Genomic DNA, 15,783 nt, shown 5'->3' with positions numbered 1-15,783 from the left:
CTACCAAACGCTGACCTCAGTGTTCCCATACACCCCTGACTTGGAGACCTGGCCATGGAGCCAAGGAGTGCTGGTTTCTCCTTGAGGAGATGCCAGCACTGGGCAGGGGCCTTCCTTCCTTTCCCTCCATACAGCTCCATCTTGGTAGCAGCAGCAGCAACTGAAGAATCTATGTACTGAGATTCTATCTTGGTCTCTGCCTTAGAGCAAGGGTGATGCTGGCCATGCCTTTGGCCAGTGATATATTGTGGGGAGCTTTCAGCCCCTTCCCACACTCTTGCTGGGCATCTTGCTGAACCCCAGGACAGGTGCAGTAGGTGGTACCCAGGCTAGCAATACAGCATGGTGACTGTCACAGAAACCTTGGGACCAGGCTTACTTCTATCCAAATCCCAATATTGTTCCTCTGAAGTCACTAGTCCTTAAGCAAGTTGTTCAAACTCTTAGAGCCTCTATAAAATTTGAGGAAGTAATAAAGATCATCACACAGAAGGATAAATGTGACATTTTTATAATATTGACCATAAGACATGTCAAGGCACAATGAATGGTTTCTTAAAGTGATCAAAATTGAAATCATAAAATATGGAATTAAATCAAAATCACCATTTGTGTGTGTGTGTGTGTGTCTGAGAGAGAGAGAGAGAGAGAGAGAGAGAGAGAGATGGAGAGAGAGACAAAGAGACAGAGACACAGAGATAAAGACACAGAAAGAGACTTTTCAATTGGTCTTCTCTGATGACTAATAATTTCAGGAATCTTCTGTATTTATTAGTTATTTGCATAATTCTATAAACTGTCCCAGCATTAGATTATTTATCTTTTAATTTCTGAAGTATAATAGTTGTTTATACATTTTGGACATAAGTTCTGACTAGAGATTAATAATAAATATATTCTTCTAGGGTAAATCCAGTATTTTCACTTTTAACTGAACATTTTCAAAGAGTCAAAGTCTCTTTTATTTCAAAGATTTTGCTAGAAATTGATTGTGTTGGTCTGTTTACTATTACTATTTAAAAAGTACTTGAGGCTGGGCAATTTTTACAGGCTAGTCCATCCAGCTCCTGGTTCTGGAGGCTGGGAAATCTGTGAGCAGGGTATGAGACTAAGCTCAGCCCCTGGAAGGCTTTCTTATAGCATGACATGGAGGAGGCCCCTGCAAGACCAGACAGAGCCAGCATCAGCGTGCCAGCTCAGCTCTCCCCTCCTCATAGTACAAAGCCACTGACGCCACCATGGAAGCCTTGTCCTCAAGATCTCATCTAAACCAAATTACCTCCCCCAGGACCCACTTCAGAACACTAGCAACAAATTAAGTGGGTGACTAAACTCCCAACGCCTGAAGTCTTAGGAGATAATCTGCCTACAGCATTGGGTAAACTTTTTTTTTCTAATTGCTTTCTGTATATCAGCTCATCCAATCCTCACAACTCTCTGTGATAAATAAATTAATATACTGTGAATAAGGAAGCTCAGCCTCTGGGCGATCTATCCATTTCCAAAATCATGTAAGTACAAAGCAAGGGAGCTAGGGTTCCAGCCAGGGCGTCCCGAGTTAGCATCGTTTTCGTTCATTGTACATACCCTCTCAGCATAGGGAAGAGTTCTTTCAAATTTCAAAACCATGGAGAACCTGCTGCTCTCCTTCAAGCTATGGGGTATCTCTGATACTCACTGGAAGCCCAGTGAGTATCAGAGATATCCCATATTATTAAAGATGTCTGCCATTTCTTCTTTTTGTGTAGACTATCCTTCTGCTTTCCTTATTGTATATTTATTTTCTTACTTGTTTTAATTAACATACAAAGTATTGGGTTCCAATGTGGCATTTTCTAACAAAATTTGTTTTTCTTGATTTTCTTTCTCCGCTCCTTCTTTATCTCCAACACTCCTACATCCTTCCACCCCTCGCTGCCACCTTCCCAGGTTCATCTCACCTGTGTTCTATTCCTCCACTCCTCTTCCTCAAAACCTTCATTGTCCCCTTTCTAGTTTACAGGTCTGTCTGTCTGTCCATGTTGATATAGATATATTGACTAGGATGTATATATGAAAGGGAACACACAATATTTGTCTTTCTGAGTCTGGATCACCTTGCCAAATGTCTACTTGTTACCCTTTTCTGTTTTAGGCTTTTGGTGTCCTGCCTGAAAGCCATTCTTTCTCATTGTCTCTGTGCCTATGTCTGCACTGTCTTAATTACTGTAGCTAAATAGGAAGTTTAAAAATAGCATCACCAAATATTCTCAAAGATACAAGAAGGTACCGAGTCCGTGCATAAGAAAGAAAGAAACTAAAAAGGAATATTTAGAGAATGGAAAGAACTTTCATTAGTCACATACATACATGCACATTCAGACATGCGCACTCATACACGCATGCATGTACATATACACATACAATGCATGCATGTACATGCAGACACACACATGCATACACATGCAGTCACACATGTACACATATAAATGCATATGTACATGGCGTGGATACTTGAAACTGATATAAAGACTGGAATTCTCACTTAAGAATTTTCTCTCAGAAAAAGCAACTGTCCAGAAGACTAACAATGGGAGAGAAGAGGTCCAGTCCAGATAGCTCAGCATTGAACTTGCAGACAAAGAAAACTGAGGCAAAGCAATCATCAATAAAGCAATTCAGACATGTGTGGCTGTTTGTTTGTAATGATGAGTTCAGGTTTCTACACCATTGTGCTCTAGTAAGGATCCAGCATAGCGGTTTACAGCAGACCCAGGCAGATCCCTCTGAAGATCAGAATACCGAGTGGTGAAGAGAAGATTCTACAAGCTAGGAGCGTTCAGAGAAGGCCCCTTACAGAGGTTCTGTGTTCCTAAGAGCAGCAGAAGGACAGCATAGATGTATCTTCAAAATGGCAAAGAAAAAATTATTTCCACCTGTATCCAGCCAACATGTCAAATACCTGTGAGGAAAGAAGAGAACTGGGTTTGAAGTCCCCATGTAAAAATGGACATGGTGGCCTGTGTCTACAATCCCAGCACTCTGCGGCAGGATAGGAGAAGCCTGGAAGCTCCCAGGCCAGCTGGTCTGGTGCACACCATAGCAAACAGGAGACCCTGTCTCAAAGGAGAGGACCAAGTCTTGAGATTGTGCTCTGACCTCCACAAGCACAGTGGCATGCATGTGCCTACACTCCTGCACACAAGTGTGCATGCACAGTTAAAAATAGACTTTGAGAGTCTCTGAGACCCTCAAACACGAGCCCACCCTGCATGCTTTCTCTGGCGGACATAGAAAATGCACATGACAAAATGAGAATGTCAGCCGAGAAAGAGAGAGGCACTGCACGCCAAGAGCAGAAGCTCCTGTAAGAAAGAGACAAAGCAGCTGGAGGGAGGCCTCAAGATGGCACCTGTGCTACGAGGTGCAGGGAAGAGGTGGTCTGCCCTGGTGTGGGTCAGAAACTCCAGGGGAGAAATGTCTTCTGGCTGGAATTGACAAAAGTGTTGATAGATCCATGCACAGGAGAAGATCCTTGTACCATCTGCAGGAAGTCTGCAGTTTAACTAGCAGTGATTTCTGAGGAGGTGGAGGAAGGAACAGGTGGCGGGAGGGAGGGAGGGAGGAAGAAGGAGGATGAAGAAAGTAGGTAAATAGATAAAAAGGAAGGAAGGGAGACACAGATGGAGGGAGGGGAAAGTAAAAGAGAAATAAATAAATAGTGTAAAAAAAATCCCCCCAAGTGACAGTACTCATAGGATATTATGTGGCTCAGTTGTGAAATCGCATCTATATGATTTGAGTAAAAATACCACCATATATCTAGGTAACTAAAATTTAATAATAATAATAATATAATTATTAATATTTCCAGGAAAGAGTAACAAACAGGGTATGAGTGTGTGCGCACATGTGTATGTACATGAGCGTGTGTGTGTGTGTTGTGTTGTGTGATGGGATTGCAAGTAGGGTAAAAAGAAAGATTATAAATATATTATAAATATTTATAATGTGAATTTTTCTTTTGTAATGCTTGTCATAGGAAGAAGGGGACTCTGGTACCTCCATGGTTGATCCTCTGTATCTGAGGATTCTACATACTTTAATTCAAATAGCCTCAGACAGAAAATATTTTTTTAAAAAACTGTATCTATGTTCAAGTTATCAGACATCTTTACCCCAACAGTATAGCAGGTGGCTGTTTCTATTTGGTATCACAAAGTAACCAAAGACAACTTGCAGCATATGGGAGAATGTGCCCAGATTACAAGGACTTGGGCATCTGATGATTTTGGTGTCTGTGGTGAGCCTCTGAGTAAATCCCCACACTAGCAAAGGATAACTATAAGATGAATGAGTAAAAGCCCTAAACCATCTCAAGTCACTGTTAGTGTGCCTTGTCCTGGGGTGGGGGAGGCTGAGGGTGGGACACTGGTACTGCTCTATTTACAACAAGCCTTCTGGTCCCACTCCAACTGCTACAGTCTTATCAACTTTCGTAAAAGTTGAAAGTAGAAGGAGACAAAAGCTGGGTCTAGTGACATCAGCCCAGAATCCCAGCTCCTAAAGAGGCTGAGGGAGGGGACCACAAGTCCAAGACTTGGTTGGGTTACCAAGTAAATTCAAGGGCAGCCTGGGCATCTTAGTGAGACCTTGACTCAAACTTTTAAAAAAAATAAACTTGAAGGGCTTGGGAAATAGCCCCATGGTAGAATCCTAGCCTGTCATGTATAAAGGTTGGATACTTGGGACCAAATAAAAGGAGCTATGGAACATACTTTTTTCTGGATATGGCGTGGCCACTGCAGGCATGAATGCACAGGAACTGTGACTACCAGATCAAGACCGGACCCCTCAACACTCTACTGTGGATGAGGAAGGGGCTCATAAGACCCCACCCCTCTCTGAGAAACTCTAGAAGTTAATGGCTGCAGGGGTCATAGAGTCATTTTATTTTAGTGATGTAGTCATTGGTAAGATGTTCATGCTCCGGTAAGTAACCTCTCTTCCATGCTCCTACAGTGACCCTAATGAAACTCAGGGGTCATAAGAGACTACACAGGAAAGTAGGAGGGGCCTTGTTAAGAAGAAGAGATTGTCAGAAGTGGAAGGGGGATGGAAAGGGGTGAATACGATCATAATATGTTGTGTAAATATGTAAAATCTTTGTAAACTAAAATATGAAGAGCTTCCAACTGAAGTGAGAAGATCCTGGTAGGTCGCATCTGACCGTGGATACAGTTTGCTTCTCAGGTCACCTCATCCCTATCACCAGAGGCATAGCATAGAAAGAGCATCAATAAGCCAGGTGTAAACTACAACCTGTAACCACGCAAGAGCAGCATGTGAAGAAAACCCACACCGTGGAAGAGAAACCGCAAACTCCATAGCAAACACATAAACCGTAAACAAAAGTGTTAAAACCTCAGCAAACTGAATTAATGGGACAAACAGAAGACATTGAAACTGTGACCTTCCAAGGATTAAGAGAGGATATCGCGTCCATAAAACAAGAGCACACTGCTATAATAAAATGATTGGGCCTCTTGGGAGTGGAACCATGATGACCACAATTTAAAGGTTCGATTTAATCTTAAGACAGAACTAGTAAAGGATCAAACTAAATAGCATCTCTTCTTTTCATCTAGAATAGAGTTCAAAGGAACAAAATGAAGGCATGAGAAGAAAGATAGTCCTAGGGATAGATTCCAAGGTCTCAGCCTCATTCTAATTAAAGATCCATAAAAGAGAAAACAAAGAAACCAGGGGAGGGGTGATCACACTTTAAATTCCCCAGCGCTCAAGAAAGACATTGACCCAATCAAAACAGTCCTTTGAGTCCTGCCCATGATGTGGCTTTTCTGAAGATTAGAAAGTAGTAAAAGAAACTCAGTTAGGCTCTTGAGCTGGCCCTACACTTACCCCATGTCTCCATCTATATCTATTACACACACTGGCACCATTTATGAATCTCCTTGCCCAGCAACTATCTCCTGGCCCTCCCATCATTCCCTCCTGTATTGCTTCCTGGCTTCCTGTGTGGAACAATGGATGGCCACCACTTTCTGCTTGTGGCTTTGCCTTTCTGGTTACCACTGCAGAAGGAACAGTCCACAGATGATCTGCTGTCATCTCTAGTCTGAAGCATGAGCGCACGTGACTTTTAGGGGAGCTGTGTGACTGACAGGTGTCCTCATTCTGATATACCTCACAGGAAGTTATCAGCACCCATCTAGTGACTTAATAGGACCACTACTAAGAGTCCACATGTGTGCCATGTAGGCACACATGAATCTGTGAAAAGCAAGGTGATGTGGGCTGTGTCTATAAACAAATTTCTATGTCCAATCCATATGTGTAGACAGAAGTTCTGTCCCTCCTGGTCCTCTAACCATTCAGTCCCAAATAAACACACAGAGGCTTATATTAATTATAAACTGTTTGGCCAATTAGCTCAGTCTCTTAGAACTCAAATTAGCCCATAATTCTTGTCTGTGTTTAGCCACGTGGCTTGGTACCTTTTCTTAGTGAGGCATTCTCATCTTGCTTCCTCTGTGTCTGACTGGTGACTCACTCTCTGCCTTTTCTCTTCCCAGAATTCTCCTAGTCTGGTTTCCCCATCTATACTTCCTGCCTGACTACTGACCAATCAGCATTTTATTGAACCAATATGAGTGACTTACAGTGTATAAGAGCATCATCCCACAGCATATATAGAAAATAACTAATGCAGAGACCAAATCATTATTATAATGAAGATATGTATTTTTTCTAGCAGAAAGGAGGTCACAAAAATAATTCAGCGATCATAATATTTTAATTTCATTTTGTGTGTATATGTGTGAGTAGTGTGTGCATATGTATATCTTTGTGACTGTGACCACTCTGCTGCTGTCCTCCAGGATTTACCTTGTAAAGCTTCACATCCACCAACCATCTCATTGCTTTGCATTCCATATTCCTGCCTGGCTGGTGTATGTATTCCTGGTCCTAACCCTACCTGTGTGTGCTTATCCCTAAGACTGGAACATCCTCCCTGATCCTGTTTCTGGATGTGGCTGTCCCTGATCCTTTCCAGGGGATTGGTGCTTCTGCAACACCAGCCACCTCACGGATGAGGCACAACCCTGCTTTCCAACAAGTGTCTGCTTGCCCCTGGAACTGGAGCAACTTAAAGCCAATGGCCACCTCATTCTTTCCTGTATCCAGTGCTGCTATAGATGTAGCTCAATGAATACTCTCAATATTTCTTATTTCAGGTAGGCTTTAATTAAAAAATATTCACAGATGCCTCTTTTCTAATATCACTAATCTCTCGGTTTCTCTAATTTCTTACCATCAAAGCAAAGAGAACTATCATCTCACTACCCTTTGCCTCATTTTAGATTTTTTTATTATTACATTTCACTTTTTATCCAATGGTATCACCTGTGTAGGACCATGGAAATCATTAAAGAATATGAAACTAGGCTGAAAGAATGTTCAATTATGTATTTAACTCGTTTCTGTTTCTCTTATGAATATATTCCAATTTTTATGGCTGTTACTGATCTCAGATTTCAATTTTCTGTTGGAATTCTAATGCACTCACTTTTTGAAGAAGTCATGCGTAGAGTCACACAGCTCAAGGCTCATGGGATTTGGGGGTCGCCTTATTCATCATCTTCCTTTGCAAAGAAACTGGGGGAGAGGTGGACAAATATTTGCCGGGATTGCATTGGGAGAGATCTGGACCTGGACTTCACAGTGTTGTGCTCCTGGTTTTATTAATCTTTTAAATAACGATCTCAGGGGTTTGTTGTTTTCTCATTTCTTTGTATTTATTGATTTTTACATCATTTTTATTACTTATTTTCTTCTTCATACTTTAGTTTCAATTCTCTCTCTTTTTCTCTGATTTCCTAGAGTGAAATCTTACATTATTTATCTTAGTTTGCTCTTATTTCCAAAACTACATTCAACACAACAAATTTCCCCCATAAGCACCACTTTTGTTGCCTCTTACAGCTTTGAAAAGTGGTTTTTTTTTAATTTTCATTTATTTCGAAACGCTTTAGAATTTCTCTTGAGAGTTCCCCCGTTGGTTTGTGTACTATGCAGAAAGGAATTGCCTAATTTCCAAGCAATATGGGATTTTCTAGCTATCTGTTATTGATTCCAGTTTAATTCTGCTGTGGTCTGAGTGCTGACACTGTATGCATTCTATTGTTTTGACAGCCCAGAATGTGGTCTGCCTCACTGTATGTCCCCTATGCGACTGAGAAATGTAATCTGATGTCGTAGCATAAAATAGTCTATAATTGTCCATTACAACCAGCTGATTGGTGGTGTCATGAGCTCAGGCACGCCCATACCAACTTCTGCCTGAGGGATCTGTCTGTGACAGAGGGGTGTTATAGCCTCCAAACATAACAGTAGAGGGATCTATTTCTTCATATAGTTTGGTGCTTTTTTTTTTTTGCTGCTAGGGCTTCACATTATGAACTGCCTTGTATTCTTTATGACTGTTATTCACCTCTTCAACCTTAATAACATTTCTTATTCTGAAGTTGGTTCCTTCTGAAATAAGTAAGCCACCTCCAGCTTCTTTTAATCATTGTCCATATGTTCTATTTTTTTTCATCCCTTTAGTCCTGTAATGCATGCCTTTGGGGTTTCCTGTGGACAACATTTCATTGAGCATTGTCCCTTTATCCTGTTGACAATTTGTGCGTGCCTGTGAGCACATTTGTACACATGCACACGTAGATACACATGCGTGTGCAGGTATCCATGCATGAGAAAGGCAGAGGACGCCCTCAGGTGTTGCTCCTCTGGAGTCATCCACCTTGTTTGGGGGCCAGAATCTCTCATGGATTGACTTGGAACTTGCCAGTTAGGTTCTACTGGCCAGTCAGGGGGTCCCAGAAACCAGTCTGTGTCCACCTCCTCAATACTGGGATTATAAATCTGTGCCGCCACGCCGGGCTATTTGTAACCTGTGTTCTAGGCACCTAAATAAGGTCTTCATGCTTGCAGTGCATGGGAGAGAAGATACAAGAAAACCTTTCATTTCTCAGACCTAACTTCCTGGGCCTAGTCTCTCTCTTCTGACTGCTGTATTTAGACCATTGATGTTTAAACTGGCCATCGATAGAACTGAACCCACATCTAGTGTTTTTGCTGCCGTTTTCTATTTATTCCCCTTTCTCTTTTTCCCATTGTCCTCCAAAATTTTTCTACCCTAGTTACAACTGAACATTTTATATGATTCCATTGTCTTTATAACATATAAATCAATTTTCCCCTTTATTCTTTCTTTTTTGTTTTATCTTTTTAATGGTTGTCCAAGAATTGGCACTGTGTGTTATAAGCAGTTCAGATCCACGTCAAGCCACACCCCCACTGGGTTGGTACTTTAAGCCACAATTCCATTGCATGTGTACTTCAGGCAACTTAACACAAAATATTCTTCTCCATCTTTACATCATTGCTGTCACTTACTTCATTTAGAGACATCTATTAAAAATGATATCAAATACATTGTTGATATTATCATTTTGAACACTGTTGCTTCAATCAAAAGAAAAGATTTCTTTGACCTTCACTTAATCATTTCTCTGATGCTCTTTTGTTCTTTGCATACTCTGAGTTTCTGGAATTTTCCTCTCTCCAAAGAACCTCTAATATGTTTCTTGCATGGAGAACCACTTGGCAATATTTTCCTTATTTTTTTTCCTACCTGAGAAAGTCTTTTATTTCTCCTGCACACTCTTTAAAAATAATTCTTTAATTTAGGTATATACACGTGAGCCTATGTATGTGTGCCACATGTATGTAGCACCCATAGAGGCCAGAAGGAGTTCAGATCCCCTGAAACTGGAGTTATAAGAGGTTGTGAGCCACCACATGGATGCTGGGAATAAAACCCAAGTCCTCCGAAAGAATACTCAGCACTTTGAAGCACAGGACTGTCCCTCCAGCCCTATAGTGCACGTTCTTATTTATTGTTTAAAATTTAAGAGCAAGTCTCTAATTCAAGATGACCTTGGGCTAACTACGTAGCTGACAATGACCTTAGACCTCTGATGCTCCTGCCTCTACTTCCCAAGTGCTAGGATTACAGGTGTGCACTACCACACCTGGTATTGGTGACTGAAGTCAGAGCTCCAGGCATGCTAGGCTAGCTCTACCAGCTGAGATCCATTCCTAGGCCCTCCCCCTGCACTTCTGACAGGTAATTTCACAGGTTATAGAATTTCAGGTGGTTGAGCTTTCTCTCAACGCTTTTGATTAACATGGCCCACAGAGGCAACTGCTTGGGAATTTCTGCTCCAGTCCATTTGAAGTCGCTGGATCCAACTAGTGTCTGCTTCTTCAGCCTCGGAGACTGCTTTGTCCTCATCTTCCAGTGCGGCTGAGAAACGCTGGGGCTTCACATTGGTTCATCTGTTTCCTGGTTAGGACAGTGGTTTCCTCTCAGATCTTTACATACAACACCGAAACCGGAAGTCTCTTGTGGCATTCCCACAGACAACTGCCTTGATCCTATTTAACCTTGATAATCATGGCTTAACCCTGTGCAAATAAAAAATGATGCGTGTCTCCTGCTAGCCTCTGAAAACCCGTGCTCATGGTAGGTCTCTACTGTTACTGGGATCGGATTTTCTTTGCTGTTTGGGAAACAGGACTAAATGTCACTCCGCTGAGCTAGCTGGATTCAGGTTGCCATCGTATTTTAAGTTGGATCATTTACTCACGCTGTGCACAAATTGACACCACAGGGACATAAATTTAGGACATAGCATATCTTAAGTCAATGTTCTTAAGCAGAAGGATTAGCCAGAAGTTCCTCTCCATGTCCATCCTTTGCCCACCCAAAGAGAATCCCATGTTTGCCACCTGAGTGGCAGGAGACAGACTCTGGAAACCGGTGCAGACAGGATACTAAGAAACCCAACAGTCTGGGCAGAAGAAAAATAAATCTGCTACAGACTCTTCAATCTGAATGCTTGTTGCTGTTTTAAGATGCCTAGGTACAGTCTGAGGTTCCTTTTGAATTATGCTTTTGGCTGCGTGATTCTGGATCTTTGAATACCCCATTACACTGTGATTTAACCACGTGATCCTTAAATTTAGAAGAGTTGTAGACATAGCTCTCCTCCCATCCCCCGGGGCTGCCTAGCAGGGCTTATCTGCCTAAGTGTGCCTCCTGTTTGCTGGGCCTACAATTTCTTAAATGCAGGTAATTACTTCAAGGATGAAACAGAAAGTAGAAAATGACACAAAATCTATAAAATAGTTGCAGAGAAGAAATGCATTCTGGCTTGGCACAAATAAAAGGAATTCTTGTTGTTGTTGCCAGAAGAAAGTCAGGGCTCATTTTCAGGACTGTGAAATCCTCAAAGCTTTGCCTGGAGGAATTTCTTCCAGCAAGAGGACTCTGAAAATTTCTCACTTTGATCTGCCTTGTTTGATCCGTGGAAAGCAATATCGGCAATATCTCAGGGTTCAGCAGAGCGCCCCCATTAAACTGCCATCACTGTGAAATGATTGCATCTGCATAATAGAGGCAGATAGGATGCAGCCTTTAAGTCTAGGCATCTTGTGTGTCCTAGACATCACGGACAGTCACCTTCGATGAATACATAATCCACCAGTCTTCAGGCATCCACGCTGATTGGAATGTGAGCTGGAGCTCTCATGCCAGGCTTGGCACGACCCTGAGTATGAGGTAAGCCTTAAACCACTCCTTGTTTCAAGCCCCAAGCCTTAAACTAACCCCAAATGAACCCATTCATAGCAAAGCCTGTTTTATATCTTAAGTTAGTAAGATGTTATTTAAATAAACATTTCTACAACACCCTAGTGAGTACTTGCAAACTATGGGTTTCTCGTTGCTGAGAATAGAGAAGCTAGCTACTTAGAATTGAGACTGTTTCCTGTCCCCTAGCTACTGTCGAGTCCCCAAAGTGGTCCGTAGACACCTGGTTTCTTATCTACTCTGCTGAGGAAAATCAAGATGGATTGTAGCAGGCTTTCTTTGGGATCACCAGCTCCCAAATCATGAGACGGAGGTGTTGTGGTATATTATTTGTATTTTTGATAAATAAATCAACCTGAAAACCAGAAAAGCAAGGCAGTCAAGCCACTAGAGAAGTCTTAACCTCTACCAAGATTGAGCGACCTCAAACTAAACAGCTGAGCCTCTCTTACTTCCCATTTTATATTCCCTTTAATGCTGGGATTAAAGGCGTGTGACTCCACAGGACTGGGATTAAAGGTGTGAGCCAGCACCACCTGGATTTGTTTCTTCATTGATCTTGGGTAGTCCAGGGTGGCCTTGAACTCACAGAGATCCATCTGACTCTGACTCCCAAATCCTGGGATTAAAGGTGTGTGTCACCATTGCCTGACCTCTAGTGGCTTTAGCTTTGCCTCTGGTCTTCAGGCAAGATTTATTTATCAAAATATAAATAACATACCATTACACAGGTACTTATTATTAGTTATGAATGTTCGGCCTTATCTTAGGCTTGCCCCACTAGCTCTTATAGCTTAATTTAACCTATTTCTCTTCATCTACCTTTTACCTCGGGCCTTTTTACCTTACGTTCATTCTGTATGTCCTACTTTTCCTGCTTCTTCCTTGCCTGTCTGGCTGCTGGCTGCCTGCTGGCTGGTGGCTGCCTGTCTGGCTGCTGGCTGCCTGTCTGGCTGCTGGCTGCCTGTCTGGCTGCTGGCTGCCTGCTGGCTGGCCCCAGGAATCTTCTTCCTTTTCTCCCTCTTTCTCTTCTCTTTCTTCTTTTTCTCTCCCAGCCTGGATTCCTCCTCCAACTTATTCTCTCTGCCTGCCAGCCCCAGCTCTCCCTCTACCACCTAGCTATTGGTCCTTAAGCTTTTTATTAGACCAATCAGGTGCCTTAGGCAAGCAAGGCAACACATCTTTGCATCATTAAACAAATGCAGCATAAACAAATGTTCCACATTTTTTCATAATTAAAGTAATATTCCATAACAATGGGTAGTGGAATGTATTTGGCCAATGGATGTCCTAGGAGGTGGATGATATTGTAGCCCTAAGCAAGGTCAGAAAATGGTAATATAACAAATGACAGTGTTTATTGGATATTGTATAAACAGGCTCTCTTCCGGGTGCTGTAGCAAAGTCATCTCATACATGATCAAATGGAGCTGACTCCACAGACTCTGCGTGGCAGGCACACCTATACATTTTTTATTTAGGCTTCTTTGTAGCATGATTTGTTGCATAGGTATCTGTGTGAGTGTGTATACATGCATGTATGTGGAAGTATATGTGTGCTTATATATGCACATGGAAAACAGAAGAGGCCATGGGGTGCCCTCTTTTATTAAAATACACCTATTTTTATTAGGTAGGCTCTCTCTCTGAATCCAAGGCTTGCATTTTCTCAGCTAGGCTTGTACTTGTGTACTCTTGTTTTCTCAGGTTTTGATTGTGTTTTCTGGTGCCGAAAGGAGTTACTTCTTTAAACTAATGTGCCCAGTGCCTAGAGACATTGCACAGTAAAAGGGGCGACACCCAAGAGAGTTGATCATCTGCTTAGCAAGTCAGCAGATCTGGGAGAGTGAGCAGGTTTGAACTCTGAGTCTCCACTCATTGCTAAAGGGTTTCCAGCAAACCATGGAGCCCTCTGAGCCCCACAGTCTTTACCTGCATAGCAGAATGAGTACAGGAGTCAACTCTCGGGTTTCCAAAAGAATGGATGGGACCACACTGAATGCCTGGCAGTCTCAGATGTCTGGTAGATGTTGTAACTCAGATCTGTCCCCTACTCCCTAAGTCACTGACCTGAAAGCATTGGAGTTCACTGTCCACTGTGAGCTCCTGACTCACAAAGACTTTGCCATGCCTTTGACAGAGAGACCTGAGCATTTGGTCATCCAAGTTGGAGAAGCCCATGGTGCCTAAGAGAATAAAAATAATGGAAGCACAGTCTCTGGTATCCTCCAGGCCGAGCACCTAAAGTTCTCTGTCTTTTCTAGAAACCTCTAAATTCCTCTAGAAAAAAAAATATTTGAGGCCTCAAAGCAAGGAGAGGGATGGGTCCTTTGTGCTTTTCCAAAGGTAAGTATGCAGAAGGTTGGCCGGTTCAGAGGCTCAGGCATGTGTCTGGGCACAGTGCCAGAACTCCTGAACTCAAGCTAATGTCCCTCAGGGCCATATTTCCTGTGGATATAAGATTTGCTCCAGAAAGTATTAGTGCCCCTCCCCCCACTCTCTGGTTCTATGGTGGAGGACAGAAATGCCTTGCCCTTAAACTAACACCTTGTAGACTTCAGGAACATCCACAGAGCAAAGGGGTCAAAGCAGCATTCTTGTTAAAAGTAAAATCACAAATGTGGTCCTCAGCTTCTTTATGACTGAGCCAATATACAGGATCACAACACACATTGCCAATAATAAGTAATCCCCTCTATGTACAGCAATTCCTAGTTCTTCCAAAACCCACCATCGAAGAGACTGCACAGTGCCACAAGCACAGGCTATGAGTAAGTTCTTGCCTTCTTTCCTGCTAGGTAGAGGGCCTTTAGACAAGCAGGCAGTGCTCTTAACTGCTGAGCCATCATTCCAGCCCTGATGAATGAACTTAGGGGAGGAAAGGTCTTATTTCAGCTTACAATTTCAAGTTACAGTCCACCACCATGGAGAAACCAACACAGGAAATTTAAACAGCTGCTCCTGTCATAGCCACAGCAGTAGCCAAGAATAAAGAGAATTATCACATCCATCTTGCTCGCTTACCTGGGCTTAGCTCAGTTTCCCCATTCCCTCACAACTCAGAACCCTCTGCATAGGGAAGGGTGCCACCCACAGCGGGCTAGATCTTCCCAAATCAGTTAACTAAATTAAGTCCATCACTACAGACATGCTCATAAGTCAACCCGGTGTAGACACTCCCTCACTGAGACTCTCTTCTTAGCTGAGTCTAGTTGTGTTCATTCAGAAAAGCTAACCCTCACAGATATGTAAATGTCCCCCACAAACTCATACATTTATCTGGTCATCAGCTGGTAGTGTTCTTTCAGGAGGTTGTTGAGCCTCCAGGACCCAGGACCTAGCTTGGTGGGCATGGCCATTAGGGAGAGGACTTTGAAAATTGCATTTACATCCGGTTCTGGCCTGAGATCTCTTTGCTTCCTAGTTGGTACCATTTAAGAGGTCATTGCTACAAGATTCTCCTGCCATGTATGAACCACCCACCATTCTTTTCTGTCATGTAGACTGTACTTCTTGCACTGTATGCTGAAATAATCCTCTTATCCCTTGAGTGGTTTCTGTCATCTAGATCATGACAATGACACTGATCTAGATCCCCATGAGCACAGGTTGTTATACCAAGAGTAAAACCTGGTCTCTGAATCTCTCCTGCTCCTTAACTGGTCATGTGATCTCTCCACTTCCTGTGTATCCATACACAAGGCTGTCCTCCATGTTGTGACATAGGCAGAATGCCCAAACCAGAGCTGGGCAGATGCCAGCACTGTGTTTTTGTACTTCTAAAATTAATTGTGTACCATATAGAATCCCTTTTTAGAAAATATATTACTCAGTCTCAGGGGTTTTGTTGTAACACAAAATGGACTAAGGCATTTGTAAGCGGAGACTGCACATTCATTTCCCAACCACCCAGACGTAAATAATCACACAGAAACTATATTAATTACAATACTGTTTGGCCTATTAGCTTAGGATTGTTATTAACTAATGCTTACATCTTAAGTTAACCCATTTCTACTAACCTGTGTATCACCACAAAGCTGCGACCTACTGGTTAAGGT

This window comes from Microtus pennsylvanicus, chromosome 5 (assembly GCF_037038515.1).
Source record: "Microtus pennsylvanicus isolate mMicPen1 chromosome 5, mMicPen1.hap1, whole genome shotgun sequence".
NCBI lineage: Eukaryota > Metazoa > Chordata > Mammalia > Rodentia > Cricetidae > Microtus > Microtus pennsylvanicus.
The sequence above is the reverse complement of the archived record's forward strand: the minus strand, read 5'-3'. Positions refer to the sequence as shown.